This window comes from Puntigrus tetrazona, chromosome 8, assembly GCF_018831695.1.
Source record: "Puntigrus tetrazona isolate hp1 chromosome 8, ASM1883169v1, whole genome shotgun sequence".
Classification (NCBI taxonomy): domain Eukaryota; kingdom Metazoa; phylum Chordata; class Actinopteri; order Cypriniformes; family Cyprinidae; genus Puntigrus; species Puntigrus tetrazona.
The window spans coordinates 13,225,360-13,247,120 of NC_056706.1; the positions used below are offsets into that span (position 1 = coordinate 13,225,360).

The 21,761-nt window shown below is 37.3% G+C and overlaps 1 protein-coding gene across 1 annotated transcript in view; it reads right to left on the reverse strand.

The window, feature by feature from the left end:
• tafa3b (TAFA chemokine like family member 3b) overlaps positions 1-20,766 on the reverse strand; it is a 60,259-nt gene extending 39,493 nt beyond the window's left edge. The window contains exon 1 of the mRNA XM_043246845.1: positions 20,277-20,766. The gene's annotated coding sequence lies outside the window, so the exon portion shown is untranslated. The remainder of the gene's footprint in view (positions 1-20,276) is intronic.
• Positions 20,767-21,761: the final 995 nt, after the last annotated feature.

Sequence of the window (21,761 nt, forward strand, 5' to 3'; positions counted from 1 at the left end):
TTGTAATTTTTTATATTATATTATTTCTATAAAAAAAAATAAAAAAATGATACTCTGTTGTTTCTACATTTACAAATTAAATCCTTAAGTTAAACACAAAAAATATTTTTAAAACATTTTTACAACTCAAAATCCTATATTATTTATAATATTAAACTAGGAACACCTAATTTAATAAAGAAAACTTGATAGTAATTTTTTAGATTACAACATGTCTTCTTTCTGATGTGATACAGTACAGCAGTGCTGTGTGTGTGTGTGTGTGTGTGTGTGTGTAGGTTCATATGGTTCATGAGGATACAGTGTGTATAATGACATAGGTATTACAAAGTGAACATGGTTTATTAGGATGTTAAATGTGCTTTTGTAAACCAAATGGCTTTAAAAATACTTAAACAATGCTTTTTTGAATGTCTAAAAATCCCGAAGGTTTTTTATGCGAGGGGTAGGTTTAGGGTAAGGGGATAGAAAATACAGTTTGTCCAGGATAAAAATCATACGCCTATAGAGAGTCGCCGTAAACCACACATACCAATGTGTGTGTGTGTGTGTGTGTGTGTGTGTGTGTCAGTGTCTCTACCTGCCACTTTACTCCCCTAATGGCTTTCAGGACCTGAGCAGTGCTTTTTTAATGAATCTCTACAGCTGTTCCAGTTCCAGAATCCGTCTCCAGGTTGATGGCTCCACAGCTTAAACTGTAATCACGGATTTGAGAGCACAGAAACATTTATCCACGCGCAGAGCAGCGAAGTGGCTCGACTTGTCTTCTGCACTTTTTATTATCCTTTCAAAAACACAAGTTGTTCTGGATCATGGCCAATCCGTTCATAGCACCGGCTTATTTGCATGTATTTACATAAGTGGAAGCTTATGTCCAGTACTGCTCTAATCCTCTTTATTCAAAGAGAGAGACAGATAGAGAAAGAGAGCTTTGACCACTGCCTGTGCACCAAGGTCACCGATGCAGATTTGTGACAGAAGTCACCGTTAAAGCAGCACATGGTGATCACCAGATGGGCCTGACAAACACATGTATGCTGACAAACCGCACAGGATAAGGCCGGGTTAGGGATATTCGACTGGAGAAAGGTGTCTGGACCTCATCAAACTCTGCTTTGCATTACAGGTGAAAGCGAGAGAGGGGAATCAAATTGTGGACCTGTTAGAAAACCTACCATCTCACCGTCCATCTTTCTCAATTTTCAAATGGAATTTCAGTTTTCAATTTGGTGAGCTACAGAAACAACACAACGGTGACAGTCAAAGTCTTTTTTTGAAAAAATGTAAAATAATGACCTTCGTCATTTATGTTTGTTACAGATTAACAGATCATTTCTTGTCTGCTTGAAGTGCTCACGACCTGAATTTTGTGCGAAAACATGTTTGTAAATGTTATGTGGGGCATAGCTCGTTGCAGTCACTCTCTGTGTTCATAAAGCAATGCTCCTTTGATTCGTTGTTCAGCAACTCTCGGTAAGAAATCAGGTATGTTTTTCCATTTAAGAGAAACGTTTTAGTATCAGAATACAATTCTGTTCAGAGTGATATTAGAGAGGGTCGTACTGTTGTTTTACCCGTTAAAGCCTTAACATTAAGAAATTAGGGCAGTATGATGATGTGCATTGATCAGCTGGTTGAGATCAAGCTCTACTGGTTTTGTGTGTGGTACAGAAGACGGCCGTATCATTTCTATGATTGTGCCTGAGAGCTTGAATGAATGCAAGGAACTAAAATATTAATCCATTACTCTAAGAACGTGCAACCAGCTATTAAATATCTTAGGGCAAATAAGGTTTTTTGCTCTGGTCATTTATTGTTGTTAGGCTTCCCAAATCTGAACCTACTGTCAGTATACAGTTTTGCAGTTTAGTTTAAAAATAAACTGCATATAGCTGCAGAATTAGCTTTATGCTGTGATATGCATTTATTTATTTGTTTGTTTGTGTTTAATTTTATGTTTTATTCTTTTCTGCTTCACTTTGTGCTTCTGTGCTTATGAGAAAAGAACATTCCAGATCCAGATACAAAAGTATTATTATTAACATATTTTTATTGTCATCAGCATCATCATTACCAACAACAACAACAATAAACTAGTAATAAAAAGTAATTTTTAGCATTTTTAATTACTTTAATTTTACTTATTTTATTTCATTTAATTTACCACATCTGCATTATTATTATTATTATTATTATTATTGTTATTATTATTATTATTATTCTTATTATTATTATTAAAACATAAATAATTTTGTAGACATTATCCAGTGACTTATTTTTTATTATTAATAATAATAATAAAATAATAATAATAATAATAATGGTGTTAATTAATTACAGTAATTAAACTAATCACCAAACAAAAAAGAAACACATTACTGAATCAATATCAATTAAATGCTTGTAAAAATGAACATAAGTATGGATTCTTGTGCCTGCTCATCTTTCTCTCACCCTCGGAGTGGCTTTACAGCAGCCAGAGTGTCAAACCCTTGGTGCAATAAACTACATTATATTAGTATTCTCTGACTGCAGCCCTCTGTAGAGCAGTGACAGCGGGTCAGATCCAGAGAGGCCGAGGGCAGAGGCTCCAGTAGCACAATCTGTTTAGGGCTCTTCCATATACTGTTATGGCAGGGCGAATTGGAAACCACATCAAAAAGGGGGAAAATAAAAGCGCAGATTAAATAAATAAATTAATAAATAAATGTCTTAGGTGTTCTACAAAAAGTACATGACCTCCACTGAAATTGCATTACATATACAGTGTATATATATATATATATATATATATATATATATATATATATATGTGTGTGTGTGTGTGTGTGTGTGTGTGTGTGTGTGTGTGTGTATGTTGTCATCATCATTTTTAAATGTTGCATTTGCTCTAAAATAGCTTAAAAAACTGAATTCAACATAATAGTCACCTTTGCCAAGGATATTAATATTAATATTTAAAACGAGTACACAAAACAAAATAGTTAATGCATGCTTCCCACACAGTTTTTCACTAAAAGAATGCAAGCAACTGAAGCATTGATTGAATCACAGGTTTGACCACAAGTCCACATCGGTTTTCCTTATGTTAACGCTCTCTCTCAACAATACTCTACAATCTTTGGGAAAAGTTGTGGCAAACTAAGAGCCACCTCACAATGAGCTTACTTAATTATATACTGTATTACCAACAGAAATAACTGTAAATATGTCTTATCAAAACCACAAAGTACAGTATCAACCAGCCTAAACACCACTATATATAGGTGAGTTTACAAGGCACAAGCAACATTAGTGCATTCAAAAAGACTGTAGAGCACCATCATGCTGTCACTTGCACAATTAACATGTTTAGTCTAAAATGTGTTTGCTTATGCCTTGTTGATCTCACCAGCAGTGGCAAAACATTGGCGCCTGTTGTGCTATTATTTCATTTTCAGCACTTTTATTGATTGCTGCGATCCATGGTTAAACAGCAGGAAGTCAAGTGGAAGAGTGTTTAATTTCCATAGAGTTTCTTCTCCATCTTGCTCTCTATACATCTGTCCCCATTTTCTGCAGAAAGACCATCTGGTCATTCATTTTCAACATATTACTTCAGCTATGTCCTTCTTTCTCTCTCTTCCTCACACACACACACACACACACACAGAGGATGTTTGCTGTGTGACTCACAAAACATTAAAATCAGTTCAACTTTAACCACAACATGCAACATTTTGCCACTGAAAAACACAACCCCAGAATAACCCCAAGCACAAATATGGAAATATTTCTGGAATATGATCGTATTGATGCACAACAAGAACGTTAAAGATAAGGAATAATGTTGTTGTTTTCTAAATTTTAGTTTAATATGATTTTTCTTTCATTTATCGAAGTTATCACCAATATATATATATATATTTCAGGTTTCCAAAAGATGGATTTTTATTCACAGTGTGTAGGGCCCTAAAAATGACTTTATTTACCTTTAAAAGCTACATAAGCCATATTTGATGACAAGAGGAGGTTATCAATAATAATTTAACTCAGCAGTCGCATATATATATATATACACACATACAAAACATCTGGGTGCATGTCGCTAAACAGCAGCGATGCTGAAATGAATCAGACAAACCATCTTTAAACTTGAAGGAATATACAGCAAGCAACTACAAAGCTTCAATTCACACATCTGCCAATATTCTCATCTTTTTTCCATTTCCTGTGTTTGTGCAGAAGAATCAAGAGCTTTACGCAGTAAGCATACGAGAGAGAAGGCTGAAATAAACACACAGTCGTGCAGAGACACTTGGGGAAGGATTCCACACCAGCCTCTGTTTTCATTTCTGAGCTGCTTATCCATTTCTGAGTTTCTGATCCTGTGATCTGAAAGCTTCTCTGCAGCCTCTCAGCTTCTCCACTGTTGGGATGTTTGGCTGATGCTTCAGTATAATCTAATCTCAAACATCGTGCAGGAACACAAAAACAACAGCAGCTGCCAGAACAGCAATTCAAGACAATCTCACAAGAGTCGGGCTGGAAGATACAGAAGCTCCCGTAACATTCAGAAACTATCTCACCTCAGCGTAAACAACACAGCAAATGGGAGCAGGAGAAAGGAGCACCGTGTTTTCTTCCTTGTCTCTTTCGAAGATTTTCTTAGAAGCTCATTAATAACTTAAACCGACACGAAGGAAAGAGTAGAAAGAGAAAAGACAAATGAATTTTGCAGAAAATCATATACTAAAGTAAACGAATATTTATGTCGAGTGTGCTCTCTCCATGAACTGGACGATCCCATTCACAAAACCACTCTGAATGATTCTAGCTGTGACATTTGCGTAACTTGGTGCACTTTTTAGCGAGCCACAAAATACGTACCCATAAGTACATCAGTCCAGGTTATAAAGACAATGAACACTAGAGGCGTTAAAAATGCTGACACCTTTTATTCCTTTTCAGAGTCTGAATCTGTACTCATTTTTTTTGTGAACTGTCTCTTTAAACCCACTTCATGGTATGTACAGTCTTTATATATATATTTTTTTTAAGTATTTTTCATTTCAATATATTTGCTGATAATGAACTAAACTGAGCTGATTTGAACGAAATGTAACTGAATTGAATTCAATTATAGAATTTAATTAACTGAACCAAAGTAACAGGAACCAAACTGAATTAAATTAAATTACCTGAACTGCACAGAACTGAGTTTAATCGAGATGGACTGAAACTAAAAAAAAATGTGATGTTGAAAAGCTGTTCCAGTTCATCTCCACAAACTATTATCCTCAAAAATCTGACAGCAAGACATGAAAAGGAGCACATGAGAGAAAGAAAGCGAAAAACAATGCTATGTTGTTTTCCTTTTGTTTTTTCGGTTTGTGACACATCTTTACTGCATTCAGTTCTAAAGAGTTTTAATTAAATAGTGAATATCACTCTAGTGCTCCATGTTGCGAGATATTGCCTCAGAACATCAAAAAAATTGTCCAAACAACTAAAATCAACAGAAAGTAAAGCCTGAAGCCTGGCTACTATAGCCACATAGAAAAAAAGAGCTTCTGATTGTTTTTCAAGGACATTGTTCAGCCAACATCTGACAGATCTCACAAAGCTGAGGGCACAAACCTATCTCCATTTCATCAGCCAGCATGCTTGCACTGATCATATGTTTAACCCACATGTCAGCTTCAGTCTTACAGATCCAAAACATTGTATCAGAAACCTCATATTCACAAAATGCAATGCTATCCTTGCCGGCTAAACGTGGTGAATTATGGAACAAATCACAAAGCAGCTCCCCTTATTTCCACTCTTAATAGTGTTATTAGATGCTTCAGTGACCTTCTCACATTAAATCAAACAGAGAGTTCATCATTTTCAGAGCTCTGAACCCAAAGGGAACGATTCCAACAATGGAAGCACAAACTCAATTCCCTTCAAGGCGTCTTAAAAGAAAGAATAACACCAACCAGAGCTTTCTGATCTCCAACTATTACATCAATTTCTACTTTTTAGTGGAATGCTTTTCGTGTTCTAAGAATTAATAGATTGCAGACCATTGCACGTATGCGTGTGTATTGCAGATGTCCTTAAACCGTAATGGGGGAGGATGGCAGGAGTCTTGTCCTGAAGCCATGTTGATGGTACTTTAGCATTCAGCAGATGTTTTTCATGGTGTGCGATGACAGGATTATAGATGTGCTGCTCTCTCTAGACTGAATGTAATAAACACATCAAACCAACAACCAGCACGACTTCTTTACTGACCAACCCTAAACCAACATCAACCATTACAATCAATCACTAACAACTAATAACCACTACAAAGCATTAAATAACAAGAGAAAGGATGCCATTGACATGACATGACATTAAAGAAGAAGTTCAACCCAAAAATGTATATTTTGTCACATTCATATTGTTTCAAACCAATATAAGTTTTTTATACTGAACACGATATTTTGAATTGAGGAAATACTATAGAAGTCAATGGGGTCCATCAACTGTTTGATTTCCAGCATTTCATAAGAAACACTTTTAGAACAACATTAGAGTAAATGACGACAAAATGTACATTTTTATGGGAATTATTCCTTTAATAATCAGTGATTGAATACAAGATAATATTTATTTTATTACTTAATATTTTGTTGTGAGTATATTTAATAGATTAGCATGATGGAAGACCATGACTATACTTCCCAGAATGCTCTACAGTCTTCAAAAAACCCTGTCAAAACAAGTCAGATCAAGTACTGAAAGGGAGTCAAAAAAGTAAATAAAACCTCAGGAATAAACACTAAAGTTTTCTGTTCACACCTTAAATAACACATAGCAATAATTATAAACTGAGACAAAAATATTACAGCACTTGAAGTATTTCTTTCCCCCGCTCCATTCTGTTACACAATCACATGTGGCAATACAAAAGAGCAGGGATGTCTCATGGGGAGCTATTACATCTTTTGGAAAGGTGCCAGAATATTATGAAGTAATCAATGCCTGGGCTCCATCTTTTAAAATATCATAAACTTCATAATGCTCGAGTATATCATTACATCAGTGCTCTGATCCTGTGAACTTCACCTGTGACGCAAAATCTCTTGTTTTATTTAAATAAGACAGTGAATAATGAGACATTTGCCCTCCTGAAGCACAAAGTGTCATTTTGTGCAATAACCTCTGGCTGATATGATGACGCAACGTTCAGAAATGTATCTGGCTTACCCTCTGATTCAGTGGATGCACAACAAGTACTAAAATCACCAACCAAAACCACCAGTCATGCTCATCAAACTTTTGCAAAATAGAGCATATTGAAAATATTTCCTGATTATACATTTGACGGTATCTTGCAATATTACATTAAACACGTTATGCATTTTGTCAGTAGCACATTTTTTAACTATTAATGCATAAAAAGTTAACATTTTGTTTTTGTTTAGTACTGCTACTGGATTACAGTTTTCCTAAAATGTATTATTCTAATTAATTGCTAAATTAAGCCTTTAAGGGATCAAAAACATTAACAGATCTGAAAAGAATGTGGAACTATTGCATTATTAATTTCTTCAGGATGAACATCCCTGGGCCTCATTCTATGTGAGAATGGATTTATGCACAAAACCGATGTTACAAGAGACCCAGTTATAATTTGTGCATTCAACAGATTAAAAAAAGTTGAAAAAAACTGCATGAGTGTGCAAAAAGAAGAATCCTGTCTCATTTCATCAAAAGTAATTAATGTTCTGCCAGCAGCTGTGTAACAGCTGTATAAGGCTGTTCTATCCATGTGCTCCTCTTACAGTGAGACACATGGTAGCCATACAAGGGCATGATCCATCCAGAGAAAAGGATTCTTATCACCACCTGTCCAATCTGGCAACCCAAAATGGCAAGGCAGACACTGAGTCTGGCAACCCAAACAGCCGCGCACAGCTGGACTGTTGTCTGGTTCAGTCCTGCAGAGCTGTTCATTTGCTTCTTTGAGCTGCTCTTCTTCACACAGTTACATTTTTACCCTCCTCATTTGTGCTGTCCTGCTTTCACCCAATATTTCTTGCTTTTAACAGCATTAGAAGTAATCTGCAAACACTTCTCTTGCTGTAGGGCTCAGCTCTGTATAGAAGGGTTATTTAGGGTATATGTTGAAATTCTGTGAGTAATGCATCATGAAAATTGCTCGGATGTGACCACAGACCATATAAATCTGATTCACTCATTAATATTAAACAATCTGTAAGGAAAAAGAAAGCACATAAACAGTGCACTGCCAGCTAAACCTACACTGCTTAGGTTAAATCAAACTGACTAGCTGACTTATTTAACATGCTCTTGTGGTTCAGTATCAACGATGAAGATAAATTTCCTTAGATAAGCTCTTTTTAAACCTTAACAGCATTTCTGCATGAAACATACAAATGTACAAACTGTATGTACGTGTTTCTACTTCACAGTGCATATAATACTGAAAGACTTAAACACTGATTTTCTAAAATCATACTTGTTTTCTAGCAATTATTACATTTTTACACAATCAAAACCAAATTTCTGTCTTCAGAAACTATGGAAAAACCAAATACACACAAAGTTAAAGGTTTTGTAACATAGTGTGTGAGATACAGTAAAGGATAATCAGTATTTTTGTGATATGCTGTACTCTTTTTTTAAATGTATGCTTTTCCTTGTGAACTTATAAATACACCATAGCATTAGCATTGTTGTATATTCAGTGCCATTAAGGATTATTAAACTTTTGTAGCAATCTGTCAATTACCACAGAAAACTATTTTGTCCTGGATTCTTAAAAAAAAAGATAAATGCATATACACTAATGCGCTAATAAGTAAGGCAACGCGAAATAGAATTTAAAAGCCACTCAAAAAAAATTATAATGTAATATTGCCAAACACACATTGAAAGCAATCAACTAATTAAAAAAATAAATAAACAACAGTACCCTTATGAACTCACTGAGCAAAGCAGATCTTAGCAGACACATTTCCAGATTTAACATCATAAATGAGCATTGCAAAAAGAAAAAAAATCTGTCCATGACATTTACCAATAATTGTATGGATATTTTCTTTAACCCTAAAACACTACACAATGAAGTGCAAAATTAAGTAAAGGTCAAATTACCATAGAATTTCAATATTTTTCATATTTAAAACTTGACTCTTCTGTAGTCAACTCTTTGGTCATTGATGCTACTGGTCTAATTGGACTGAATGATCTATGCTAAGCTATCATTAGTCGCCACCCGGAGATCAGCTGAATTGATTCAAAAACGGCAAAACTCAACTTCTTAACTCTGGGGGAGCTGGAGAAAGAAGTGTAGTGTTCCTTTAATACTGCTGTGTGAGTGTTTCAAAAACAAAGGCTGAGGAAATGACCTCAAATTGGACATATTTCTCTTGTTTGACCAGCATAATCAATCTCTCCCTCTTTTGGAAAGTCAGAGAAACGCTTCTGGGTTTGTAGTGTCCTCTCCCCACTATAGAAATTCACCAAAACTATAAAAACTTCTGCTTCTGAGAGCCCCGGAAAGGGGTCGATTGTCATTATATTTGAAATTATGTATGAGCAGACAACTGCTGGGTCTCTGCACATATATTCATTTAACCGCTGAAACATGTGATTTATACCATTACTTACTGTCAGAGGCGCAATTTATTTAATGATGTAATTATCAGTGAGGAATAACGTGACGTGATCTTTATAATACATCCAAATGCATAAGTAAATTGGACATTTTGAGTTCAAATTGTAATTTAATGCCTTCCTCATTTCACGCGCTCTATCCTCAGATAAATGAGAACTCCTCCTGATCCGCATTGATTAACTGGTCTGCGCTGTTTTAATGAATCCAATCGTGATTAAGTATCTGTTGGCGAGATGTCTTTGATCACAGATGATCCTCTAATGGAATCTTTCTGATGCGCTCAGTTCTCATCCCTCTTTCGCTCTCTTTCTCTCTCGCTCTCTCTCCGATGGCCCCTGGAGCAGTTTTGTATGGTAAGCTGTCTGTGCAGTTGGAGAAAAAGCAACGCTTGACACCTTCTTCTGAAAAATGTGGCCAAATCAATGTTTTATGACCCCTTTTGGCTTAGAGCACATTATGGATTTGGGAGGCCTTTCCTTCAGAGCGTTTTTGAAAACTGTTAGGTCCCATGGAAGTTAACTGCAAAAACACAAGCGAAGCTGCAGAGAAAGATAGAGAGTGACAGTGAGTTTGAGAGGCAGGCAGAGAGAAAGAGAGAGAGAGAGAGAGAGAGAGAGAGAGAAGAGAATGTGGTAGACTGAGATGGAAATAGAACAGACTTGGGAAGGCTATTTTAAAAATATATTCCAGTACTAATGATTCAGATTAAAAATGTTATCGGGAAATAAATCCAAGAACAAAATTATGGAAGTAACCCAATTTGACTTCTTTAACTACTATTGAATCTCGTGTATAAAGGTAAAAGCTAGCGTCATATGTTTGTGTACAATATTATTTACAGATTACTCAACCCAATCACTTCTGTTGTAAGTGCTTCACTATAATCCAGATTTTGGCAGGTGCAAGTCAGTTTTTTATTTTATGCCACTAATGCTGTCAGATGAGTTTAACTAAACCCAAAATATTCCTGATTACTGAATCTGAAAGAACAGTGGAGAGAGGTTTTTTTTTAAGTGTATACACCTCATTATTCGACAGGCCTCGGTCCAGTGATCAATGCCTTGATCTTCTGCCTTGACAGTATCGGTATCAAAATCAAGATCAGAATATATTGCACCTACCTGCACAATCTTCAAAGAGATTCTCCTCTCTTCAAAATGAGAAGAGAGGAAGAGAAAGAAGAGAGCAGGAGAGGAGGAAATGTGATTACTACACACTGTGTGTGAAAGAGAGAGAGTGGAGAGAACATGGGTTAAAGACTGTTAAAGCTGAAAGACTGAACCACAATGAGAAATACTTTGAGAAACTTTTTAGGCTTATACCACATTTTTATGACTTTTTATGAACAATTGCAACTGCCTTCAAGGGAGAGTCTTATGCAAGCACTGCAGTACATTTATATTACAATAATATACATAATAATATACATCCTCTGGAGCAGAGAGAAGAATAATTTACTTTGATATCTGTGTTTTTGTCTGTGTAATTTTATATTCGATGAAGGGCTCTATGGATTAAAAACGGATTAATCAAATTAATTAGTATAAATAGCATGTTCAGATTTGCAGAGAAAAGTCCCAAAATTAATATAAAGATGTAATTGAGATGCGGAAAATGTTTTTTTTTTTTTTTTTTATTATTGTACTTTAAAATATTACGCTTTTTATTAACTCTATGTGCTCCATCCTGCTTCCATTGTTTATTACACAGTTTACTGACATCTATTGTTTTCTGTTTTTCTTCCAAACACTGTTCCTGTATTGACTGAGTGCTATGACAATATTGTCTGGAAGCCAGCCATGGCCATAAAGCACACTGAATTGAAAAACTGAGAGAGAGAGTCAATGCTGAAAGAGAGAGAGAGAGAGAGAGAGAGAGTGAGGCTGGCTAACGCACTGAAGCGTTTCTACGTACTGTCCTCTCCTTTTCACTCTCACTCCTGAACTAAATCCACTAAAAGCTTAAAACTCTTGCCTTCACCCTCCCTTTCCATTCCTCAAATCTCTCCTTCTTGAGTGCAGCGGAAACCTATTTTCCATCTTTCCCACTGTGACCTCCCTGGTGAACACACCCAAAAGAAAAGAGTGAAGACATAGAAAGTGCTGGAGAAGAAGGAGGAGATAGCAGGTCTCCAGCAGGGATTCATGCATCAATTAATGAGTTGAGTTTGGCCGCAAGTCCACCCAAATCTTCAGCTCATCGTAGTGTGTGTGTGTGTGTGTGTGTGTGAGAGAGAGAGAGAGAGAGAGAGAGAGAGAGAGAGAGCAAAGAAATGTGTTCAACTGGCAACAGTAGTACATAAATAATTCAAGTTCTAAAAGTTGAAATGAACTGGCATATGGGGTGTTCTGTGTGTTTCCATGAGGAAGACTCTCTAAGTGCCCTTAAAACTGAGAAAGCAGGAAGTTGTCGTCATTGTAGTCATTGTAGACAGCAAAATAAAAAATGAATCTGCACTAGCTCAAGATAAGATGACAAAAAGTCACCATTTATCCTTATATATATCTACTCTACATGAGAACCTGTTACAGAAAACACATTAAATAACATGTTTTATATATGTTTATTAAATGTGAAACTGACTTTGAACTGATTTATTGGTTGGTTAGCTGGACGGATGGATAGAGAGATTCATAGACAGATAGATTATGATAGTACGTGCATATAATATATGTAACAAGGACACTGTAAAATATATGATTAAATTATGATGAGTTATGTGCACAGCTGTGGTCCGATTCCCACCATGCCAAACTCCCCCAATAAAGTAATTTCTAGCCGTTCAACACAAAACGCAGAGGACACAATGAATTTGTCCAGTAAATTACTGTTAATTTTTCCAGATCCTGACTGCTTTTTCACTCACAGGCTGGATTTTTAGAGCTGATATACTGTGATGTACATACTGTCATGTCATGTCACTATAGCTGTAGGCCATCTAACAAACCTTCTCAGCGACACACACCAGACGAATGGAAGACAGACAACGGGGAAAAAAACGATTCTCCATTTCCTCTGGTGCTCTTTCTGTTGATGTGCGTGAGCGCTCTAGTCAGAGCGAAGTCAAAGCAAGTCTTGCTGTGTGACATGTCAGAGAATCAGAAAAGACTGGAAAGATACATGGAGGTTTTATCAAACGGCTGCAGATGCGCCGAGAAGCCTGAGAGCAGAGGATGATGGGATATCGTCTCACTCTGCCCAGGGATCTGAGCAACGTCAGAGCACTGCGGCTCGAGATCGTCCAAATTCATTTCAGAGAGCTTAAACTACCCACACACACAACATGTATTCTGTATGGCAGTAAATATGGTGTGTCAAATGAGAATGAGAAATTGTCTATGGAGATTTGTAGGGATCTGTGACAGCCTGTCAGCTCTGTCACTTGATTCTCATGCAAAATTAAACCGCAGAGTTCAGGGGGAAAAAAACTACTTGGAAGATATTCACTTAAGAGGAGTCACTGTATTTTCGAAAGCTCGATTGTGATAGTGATGACTAATATTGTACGAGGTAGCTACAAGACTAGCTACATGAAGCAGCTTTTGACCAATGTGTATCACTTCGCCGTGCAAACTTAAATCGACAAATCTTCAAAGAGATTTACAGTCCACCACAGCAAAAAAAAAGCCTCGTTTGTTTTATTTTATTGACAAAAAAACTAATAAAACAGGGCAAAATAAATAAAATATTAAATAAAATAAAATTAAATTGCTTATCTCCTTCAGTAAGTGTAAATTTGCTGAGACTTTTGATTCCCAGCTTCATCCGCCGAGCTACAAATTGTGTGATCTCCAGTGATGAGACGGGTGAACGAATGTGCTGTTAATAGCAGTCTCTCATCAGCGTAATTATGGGCTGGTAATCATGAGAATCCTCGACCCCGACCTTGAGTCATTCAACCCCAGAAAGTTATATATCTAGACACGTTCAGAGCCTTCTCGTTGAAAGATAGAATAAAATAAATGAATGAAGTCCTCTAATATACTAACCCAAAAATATTTAGTCACAGCTACAAAACTGTAATAAGACCAGAGGGTCTGCGCATTAACATGAAGATAGATATGCTCAATTACTAGAAGAGCTTTCAATTCCATAACATTAAAGAGTTGTTCAGACCTAATGGTTAAGGATCTATGATGCTGACAGAAAGGTTGCAGGTTCAAGCCCCAGTTTATCGTCATTCTGCCTTTAATTAAGAACCTTAACCCTACGTTCCTCAGGGGTATACTGCTAGATGTACTCTCTGAGTCACTCTGAATGAGAGAAGCATCAAATAATGAATCAAGTGAATCATTAATTAAGGTCAGATGAAGAGATAAAAGCAATTTAGTGTTCGTAATTAATGAACTGAAGTGCCAGAACTCACTTAACTAAAATTATCCATGCATGCAGCGATGTTACTACTGATATAACAAAAAATTATCTGATTCATTTGGAATTATGCACACACAAGACAAAACACACTCAATGTAAAGAAAAAAGAAGGTGAGAGAAAAAAAAAAGTGATGATATTCATTGTTTTTCAGCCCTGAAGCAGAAAGTCCTCTTTCCAGCGTGAATTCCCATAACACCCTCACAACAGAGAGAAGCCCGAAAGAGAGAGAGAAAATGAAAAACTAGACACAGTAAGAGACAAAGAGAAAACCTAGTGGTTCAGCGAAAACAAATTGTTCTGAGTGAAAGCTGTCTCGCACCAAGATACATGACAGGAGAAAACGGGATTGGGAGAAATGTAAGAAGGAAAACGGGAAAAATAGACTGAATTTAACAATTAAGTATTATAGCATACAATCAAGTCAAGAAAGAGAGGTACAGCGGGTCGCTGTCTCGCTGTTTATTGCGGCTTGACCGAGTCCAGGTTAGTCCTGTAAAGACCTCAAACTAAATGATTGATGGCCGTCACACACAAGTGTGTTTGTCCCAAAATAACCCTCAAAGGTGGATCCGTTCTCATCCATCATCCTTCATCGCACCTTCACCACTGTTTGCTTCCATTCTGGCAGATCCTGAAGGTGTGTGTTATGTGAAAATTCACATCAGACAGAGGGTTGGGTGTAATTAGGCTCAGAGGTGCTTGTTTTGCCTGAATTCTGGCAAACGAGATCAGTAGCCGCGACATCGGGGACCCGGAGAGTGAAACTCAGCCAGAAGCACCAAATACAGACCCTCTATGATAGTCACACACTCAAACACAAAATAGCAGTAAGACTTGATGGCGTCAACATCACTCATAAGGCAACAGCAACAGTGAGTGGCTACACTGAAGTAATACTCTGTTGTGAAATAAATATTATACTTTCTACACCGCGTTAAGTTTAAACATGAAAATATTAAGCAAACTCTTCATTAGTACTCATGCAATAATTACAATTCAAAATTCATAGAAATACACTACCGTTGCTGCTGACTGTTTCCAGCATTCGTAATAATAAGAAATGTTACTTATGCGTAACCTTTACACATGAGAAGTCTCTTATGAAGTCTCGCCGATGTAAATCACTAAAAAGTGCTTTTTGTATGTAGAATGAGTTAACCAGAGGAAAAATCTGTTTAGTTTATTTTAGTTGTTTCGTGGCATCCTAATAAAATGTACAGTAATAGCTTTTGATTCCTTATTGAACTTTTAAATTATAATCTCATTCACAATTCATACCAACGTGTAGGCTCTTTTTTAGATTTCACTTAATTTTCAAATCCATTAAAACGTACTAAAAACAGTAGCAATGTTATTAAAAGTAGATCAAATTGAGACTCTTCTTCTAATTTTCCTCACATAATCTCACTGCACCAAGATAACCAAATCTTCAATGAAATGCCAGATATTTCTGTGGAAACACAATTATTTCTCATCAAATTCTCCTAAGACCAATTTGGGAGCGATGCAACCCTCTTTCATTTTAAAGCTCTGCGCTCTTACTGTATGTATGCGGCATCTATTTTTATTTTTGTTTTAAGAGAAACACTTTGGACGAAGTTGATACTTAAATGAAGCACAACATCAAGTCTCCTGAGCCTTAAAAGAGTAGCATTCTTCTGTGGGTATTTCTATTGTGCTTGTTTACCTGGTCTTTTTTAGGCACTTATTTCGCTGTCTCTAACTGGAAAATACAGATTCTTTCAACAAATAAATACTTCAAGCTCCAAACACACACACACACACACACACACAAGCGCTCTCTTACAACCTCTCCACCCAGCTCACCCGGTTACTGAGCAAGTCATCCATTTATACGCTTCACCTCGGGAAACACTGGGGGTCACTTACTCTCTATTACTTTCTTTCTCTCTATCTCTTGATTCCCGCAGAGCCTGTGTCATGACAGTAATGTTAATCTTGTCCTGTGAGACAGAAATGATGACCGAATGAAAGAAAGGAGTGTGAGACTGCAGTAATAAAGCGCTTTCTCTCTCTGTCTCTCAGCCAAGGTCTGTTGAGCTCTTGAGGTGAAGAGCGAAGCTGTGGACATCGCTGCCCTTATTTTCTCATTGGGAGATCCTCTCTGTGTGATTCCAGATGATGGGATCAGAAAGAAGGATGAGGTTGACGCAGAGACGGTTTGTTTCTCTGGAGGTGCGGATTTCATCTGTCTGCTGTGTTGTTGTTCTCTCGTTAATCAACACTTTGGCAGACGGCTCAGCTGCACACAAAGCAATTTACTGAAAATAACCAATCACCAATATGAAGGCCACGAAACTTTCGTGCATAAATATTCAGAACTTTAAAACTCTTCCAAATTGCGAAATTACCTTCTAAACACAAATCATTTTGCATAAATCATTTGGTTTAATCATTGCACCGACAACGTATTTTTGAAGGCACAAAATCAGTACAGAAATGTCCTAACCAATACTTTATGCATTTTCGGATATTTGCTCTAACCCTAAAACACAATTCAATGCGTAATTCACAACAGGTGTAAAACTCCTGTGAGAAATCAATACAGGAATTTCATCCTATTAAAACAGTACATTGGGCCCTATTTTATAGACTTTTCTCGGAGAGTATTAATGAATATAAACTTGCAAATTCACCATTAAGGGACAACAAATGCATAAAAAAACTCATTACAATAATAAACCACGTCTGCCAACAAAACTACACCACAGCAGCCGACTAAACTGAACTCTTCCTTAGTTCTACCTGTAGTTACTAAACTGAAGAAACTGCAGAACCACAGCAGACTGTTCTGCCAACACTTTGACAACATTGTCATGTCTTTTTAATAGTTGCAATTCAGTCGTTTTACATAACTTCCCTTTCAGACACTGACACCTACTATATAACACAAAAATCAAACAATCATTTTCTTCATTTTCATTTTTTATTGCACTCCAAGCACATCAAACAAATGTTAGCATTGAACAAAGTGAGGTGCACATTAAATCAGTTTGCAGTTTCAGCATATTATGATATTTGAAGGATCACGTGACACTGAAGACTAGAGTAAAAATATATTATTAAAAATATATTATTGAAAAAGTAATAATATATAAAAACTGTGATTAATAAGATCACGCTTGTCTATGTGAGAGAATCTCGTGGAGACATCAAAACAAATGAACGCAACTGCACACAGAAGAAAAATCCAAATGAAAAGTTTGTTTTTACATTTATAACATACAGCCTAGTTAAGCAACATGACACGACGGAGAGAGGGATGTTCCCTGAAAACCACAACTGCAAATCTGACATCATATACGAGAATTTAAATGAGCGGTTAATATACATTTTAGTTCAGTATTTGAATTTACTGAAAGGATTTATCGTAGACTGTTTTTGTCGACTCCATTTGGTTCCTAAAAATAATACCAAACAAAGATCACAGCAGAACAGTCGAGCGTATGTGTTTATTTGTGTTTTTGAAGTTTTAATTTTTAGTCAGTGATTCAGTGGTCCATTCATGAATGAATCAGCCATCTGAACAAATCATTTGAACGCTTCAATGACTCATTAATTCATATAGTCACTTGCTGCCACCTACTGGCGAATGGAGATGCTGATTTTATTAGATTAGTATGAATTTGTTATGAAAGATTTAGGTGTGCATTTAAGATGTATGCATTTAATACAGTTAGGGGAAATGCTTTTTAAATAGATAAAATTACTTGGAAATATTTGTAGGCAGTAGTAAGTCATATATAACAATTTAACCAATAGCCACAGTGGCTGCTGAGTCAAAAACGTTAACATCAAGACCTGCATGTGTGTGTCTATATATATATATATATATATATATATATATATATATATATATATATATATATATATATATATATATATATATATATATATATAAAAACATCAAACACATGTATTTAGCACTTTCAAACTGGATTGACAGCTGTATTCTGCTTCTGTGAGTAGAGAGTCACACGCACAATGGCACAAACATAATTACACACACTGGTTCTCTGTGAACGCTTTGATGAATTATTCACACCACACTAGATAAATTAGTGGGACTGAATGAACAGGGTCCGGTCAGCTGACTACACTCAAATCATTTTAACTGAAACCCAAACCAGCTGCAGAAACCTGAGCTTCCCGCTCTGACCCAGACATCAGCCATTCCAACAAGTAACAGTTATTTGTCACAGTTAATAGCCTGTGAAAACACACACAATAATGCAGCCAAACATCTTTATGAACGCACACGCACACTTCGACTGTACGAAGTCGACAATGAGATAACGAGAGCAAAATAAGCATCAGCCAGCAACTAAACAAAGCATTAGCATTACGAACTAATCATCGGTGTTAAAATACACCGTATTCTTGAAGACCTGCAAGTCCTCATATGGTGGAAGTCAGATATAATTAGCACGCTCTCTGGCTTTCTCTATCTCTCTCTCTCTCTGTATGATGATTAGTAAATCATTTTTATAGAGCGCCTCTCTCTTTCCTGTCAATCTACAGGCTAATTAAACTCGCTCTGGGTCTCAGGATGGGCAGATCACTGCTTTTGACAGACAAGCCACTATTCAACCATTTACATTGGCAACAGCTTTCGGTTCCAGCCGGCGAGAGAGAATGAGTGCACGGGTATAGAGAGGCCCGTCCCACATGCAGCGCTCGGGTTAAACCACTTTCACTCTAACAGCAGATCCAGGACCTGCACACAACAGAGCCAAATCAAATAAACTACTACATTCAGCGGTGATTCACAAAGGATTATTTCAGCAGCCAGTATCAGCGGGGCATCTGTGTGTTCCTAAGCCTTTTGCTCCTGACAACATCCTCCCTCATAGCGAACACATAACCAGCTCTGTTAGGAGGAGAATAAATGCGCACTGTGGCCCGAAGGGAGTTATATCAGCCAACCACATCAGCCAAGGCAATGCAATTACTGTGGAAATTATAGTTCCAACTACAAATTCATATGGCCATATTCTGCAGTATGCGTTTCCCCCCGTCTTTTATCTCTCTCTCTCTCGGAGTGATGTGGAGGATTTATAAAACGCTTTATCTTATTTGGTGCAATTTACTGATGCAAAAACAGCCTAAAAGAAGAAAGTCTCGACGTGCGTGTGAAGCCCACGTTTTATTGAATTTTTGCCCCGTTTAAGGGCTCAGATCGTTTAGTTCAGTCGAAACTTTTGTAGTGAAACGAGTGAACTGGATCACAAAACCATGTAAATGATTCGCTCACGAATACGTGTGAAGGATTTGTTCACGGCTCAATAAAATCGATTTGAATGATTCGCGAGTGAACTACTCAGTGACTCACTGAACGGACCGCTATCTCGTGTTCGATTGGTTAACGAAAAAATCTAAACCAAAGGGTTTGTTTGTCTGCGTAAATAAGTGACAGCTACCGATATAATGTTTTGTTTAATGTACGTGCAAAATATAGCCTATTTATGTATGTATGCTACATTAAAGTGTCGTTTCGTGAGGTATATCTGGGCTGTAGCCTAAGACACTATAAGAACCGAGACGAATAAGACGCGAAACACTTTCATCGAAATGAAAGTGACATTTACAAAAACGTCCGTTAATGAATTATTAATTCTGTTCGAGAGACACGCAAAATGATTTGGACTTCCCATCGCAGCCACTCGAATTAAACGAGTTGGTGGTTGTATGCGCGTGCCAGGTTATGTACTGGGACCAGAGACCTTTACTCTGTTCGCGCCCTTTCCAAGCAGGGTAAGCTGATTTGCCGGGGTAAGCCTCACTTTTTACATGCCATATACTGTTAATGCGGTAAGAGGACGACGCGCCGTCAGCACACACACACCCTCGTTCTCCCGCGCGCGCACTCATCACACTCATTGCCCTTTTTACTCTACGGTATTATTTCTTAACCACGCTTGACACAAAATAGTCCGGCTTCATAGCTCCCGGGATGATTCTCGGGTTTACACACAGGCTACAGCCAACCTATTAAGTTTCAGTGACCCGCGTCCGGTCACGATCAGAATACATGACTCACTAAAGCAACTGTCATGGATCACCAAAACAGACGACACCCGCTTATTTTGCAATGATTTTTAACTCAGAGTGACGCTGTACACCATCCCGTTCTCCTTTGTAGACATATACGTTGTAAAGGGTTCAATTTGAGCGCATGCAAAATAGAAGTCTCAAAGCAAATAAAGAGCAAAAGCTGCATACCTGTTGGTGCGGTGGTCCGGATTATTGCCCAGCAGCAGCAGAGACGGCTCTCATTGCCCTTCCATTATGAGTTATTCCATCCACGAACCGGAGAGGCTTGAACAATCCGCACCAAAGGATCCCTCCTATATCTACTCTGTCAGAGAGAGTGAGAAACCCACAAATACAAAAAAAAAAAAAAAAAAAGAAGTTCAGTCGTCTGATCACAGAAGCGCCCGGTGTCCCCGCAGGGCGTCCGGGTGCGCGGAGACGCAAAGTTCCTTCTCTCGCAGCGTCTTAGATCTTCATCTCAACTCAAATGAGAGCGGCGGGAAACTTCACATCAGTGCTTTCGCGTCTGGTTTTAAAAAAAAATCACGCAGATGTTTGCAACGGAGCCATCACCCCGCGTAGATCCTGGCGGGCTTGTGTCGGTCCGCGCTGGAGACGCTCTGTGCGGGATCTGCCGGTGCTGAAGGCAAAGGTCTGGAGCGCTGCGCTGCGCTGACTCGCTCCCTGCGCGCTCTCCAGGGATGTCAGAGCAACCGACGCGCAGTGAATCAGCGCCACTCAGCGGCGTCTGTGACAGCTGTCCTGTCCGCTCTGCTCTGGACGGCACGGGCTCATCTGATGTTGTTTTTGAATATTTTACAGGCTCATCTCAAGATTTAGCTAAACCTGCCATTTAAAAGCACGACACCTGATAAGTACATGTGAGCTTAAAGTGGTGAACAACTTCAAAAAATTCATGCAAGGAAAATGGCAACTTATTTGAGTTCACAGCTTCATCTGAGTGGCATGAGACTTTCCATTTCAATGCCTGATAACCGCGTATTTGTTTAAGGCGGCAGGAAACACAGATGAAAAAAAAGGTGACTTATATGAGCTCTTATGAACAAAGTACTATAATCCATCATCTTTTTCCATGTGTTAATAAAGGACATTTTCTTAACTAATAAAAATGCAGATGCTTGTTTCCCAAAAATATGACATTTTGTTGTATATATATATATATATATATATATATATATATATATATATATATATATATATATATATATATATATATATATATATATGCCTGCTTATTTAGTTTAGTTTTGATTATTGCACATTGATATGTCTAAAAATGTTGAAAACTTTATAACTTTATAATTTAATGGAAATCATATGCAATAATCATTTTGAAACTATGTGACACAAATGCAAAATATGACATTATATCAAGCTTTGTTTCAAGTACCTTGTCTGGATTTTGACAGTTCTGACTGATCAGCTGTTCAATTCCAGCAATTACTGAAGTGTTTCTATATATATATATATATGTGTGTGTGTGTGTGTGTGTGTGTGTGTGTGTGTGTGCGTGTGTGTGTGCGTGTTATAAAAAAATTGTGCAACATTGAGTTATTTTCAATGTAAGGTATATTCTTGACTGTGCAAGGTTTTCGACTGGGTTTTGATGAGTCAAGCTACATTTAGAAGTAGCCCATAATGCTATCTGATGAT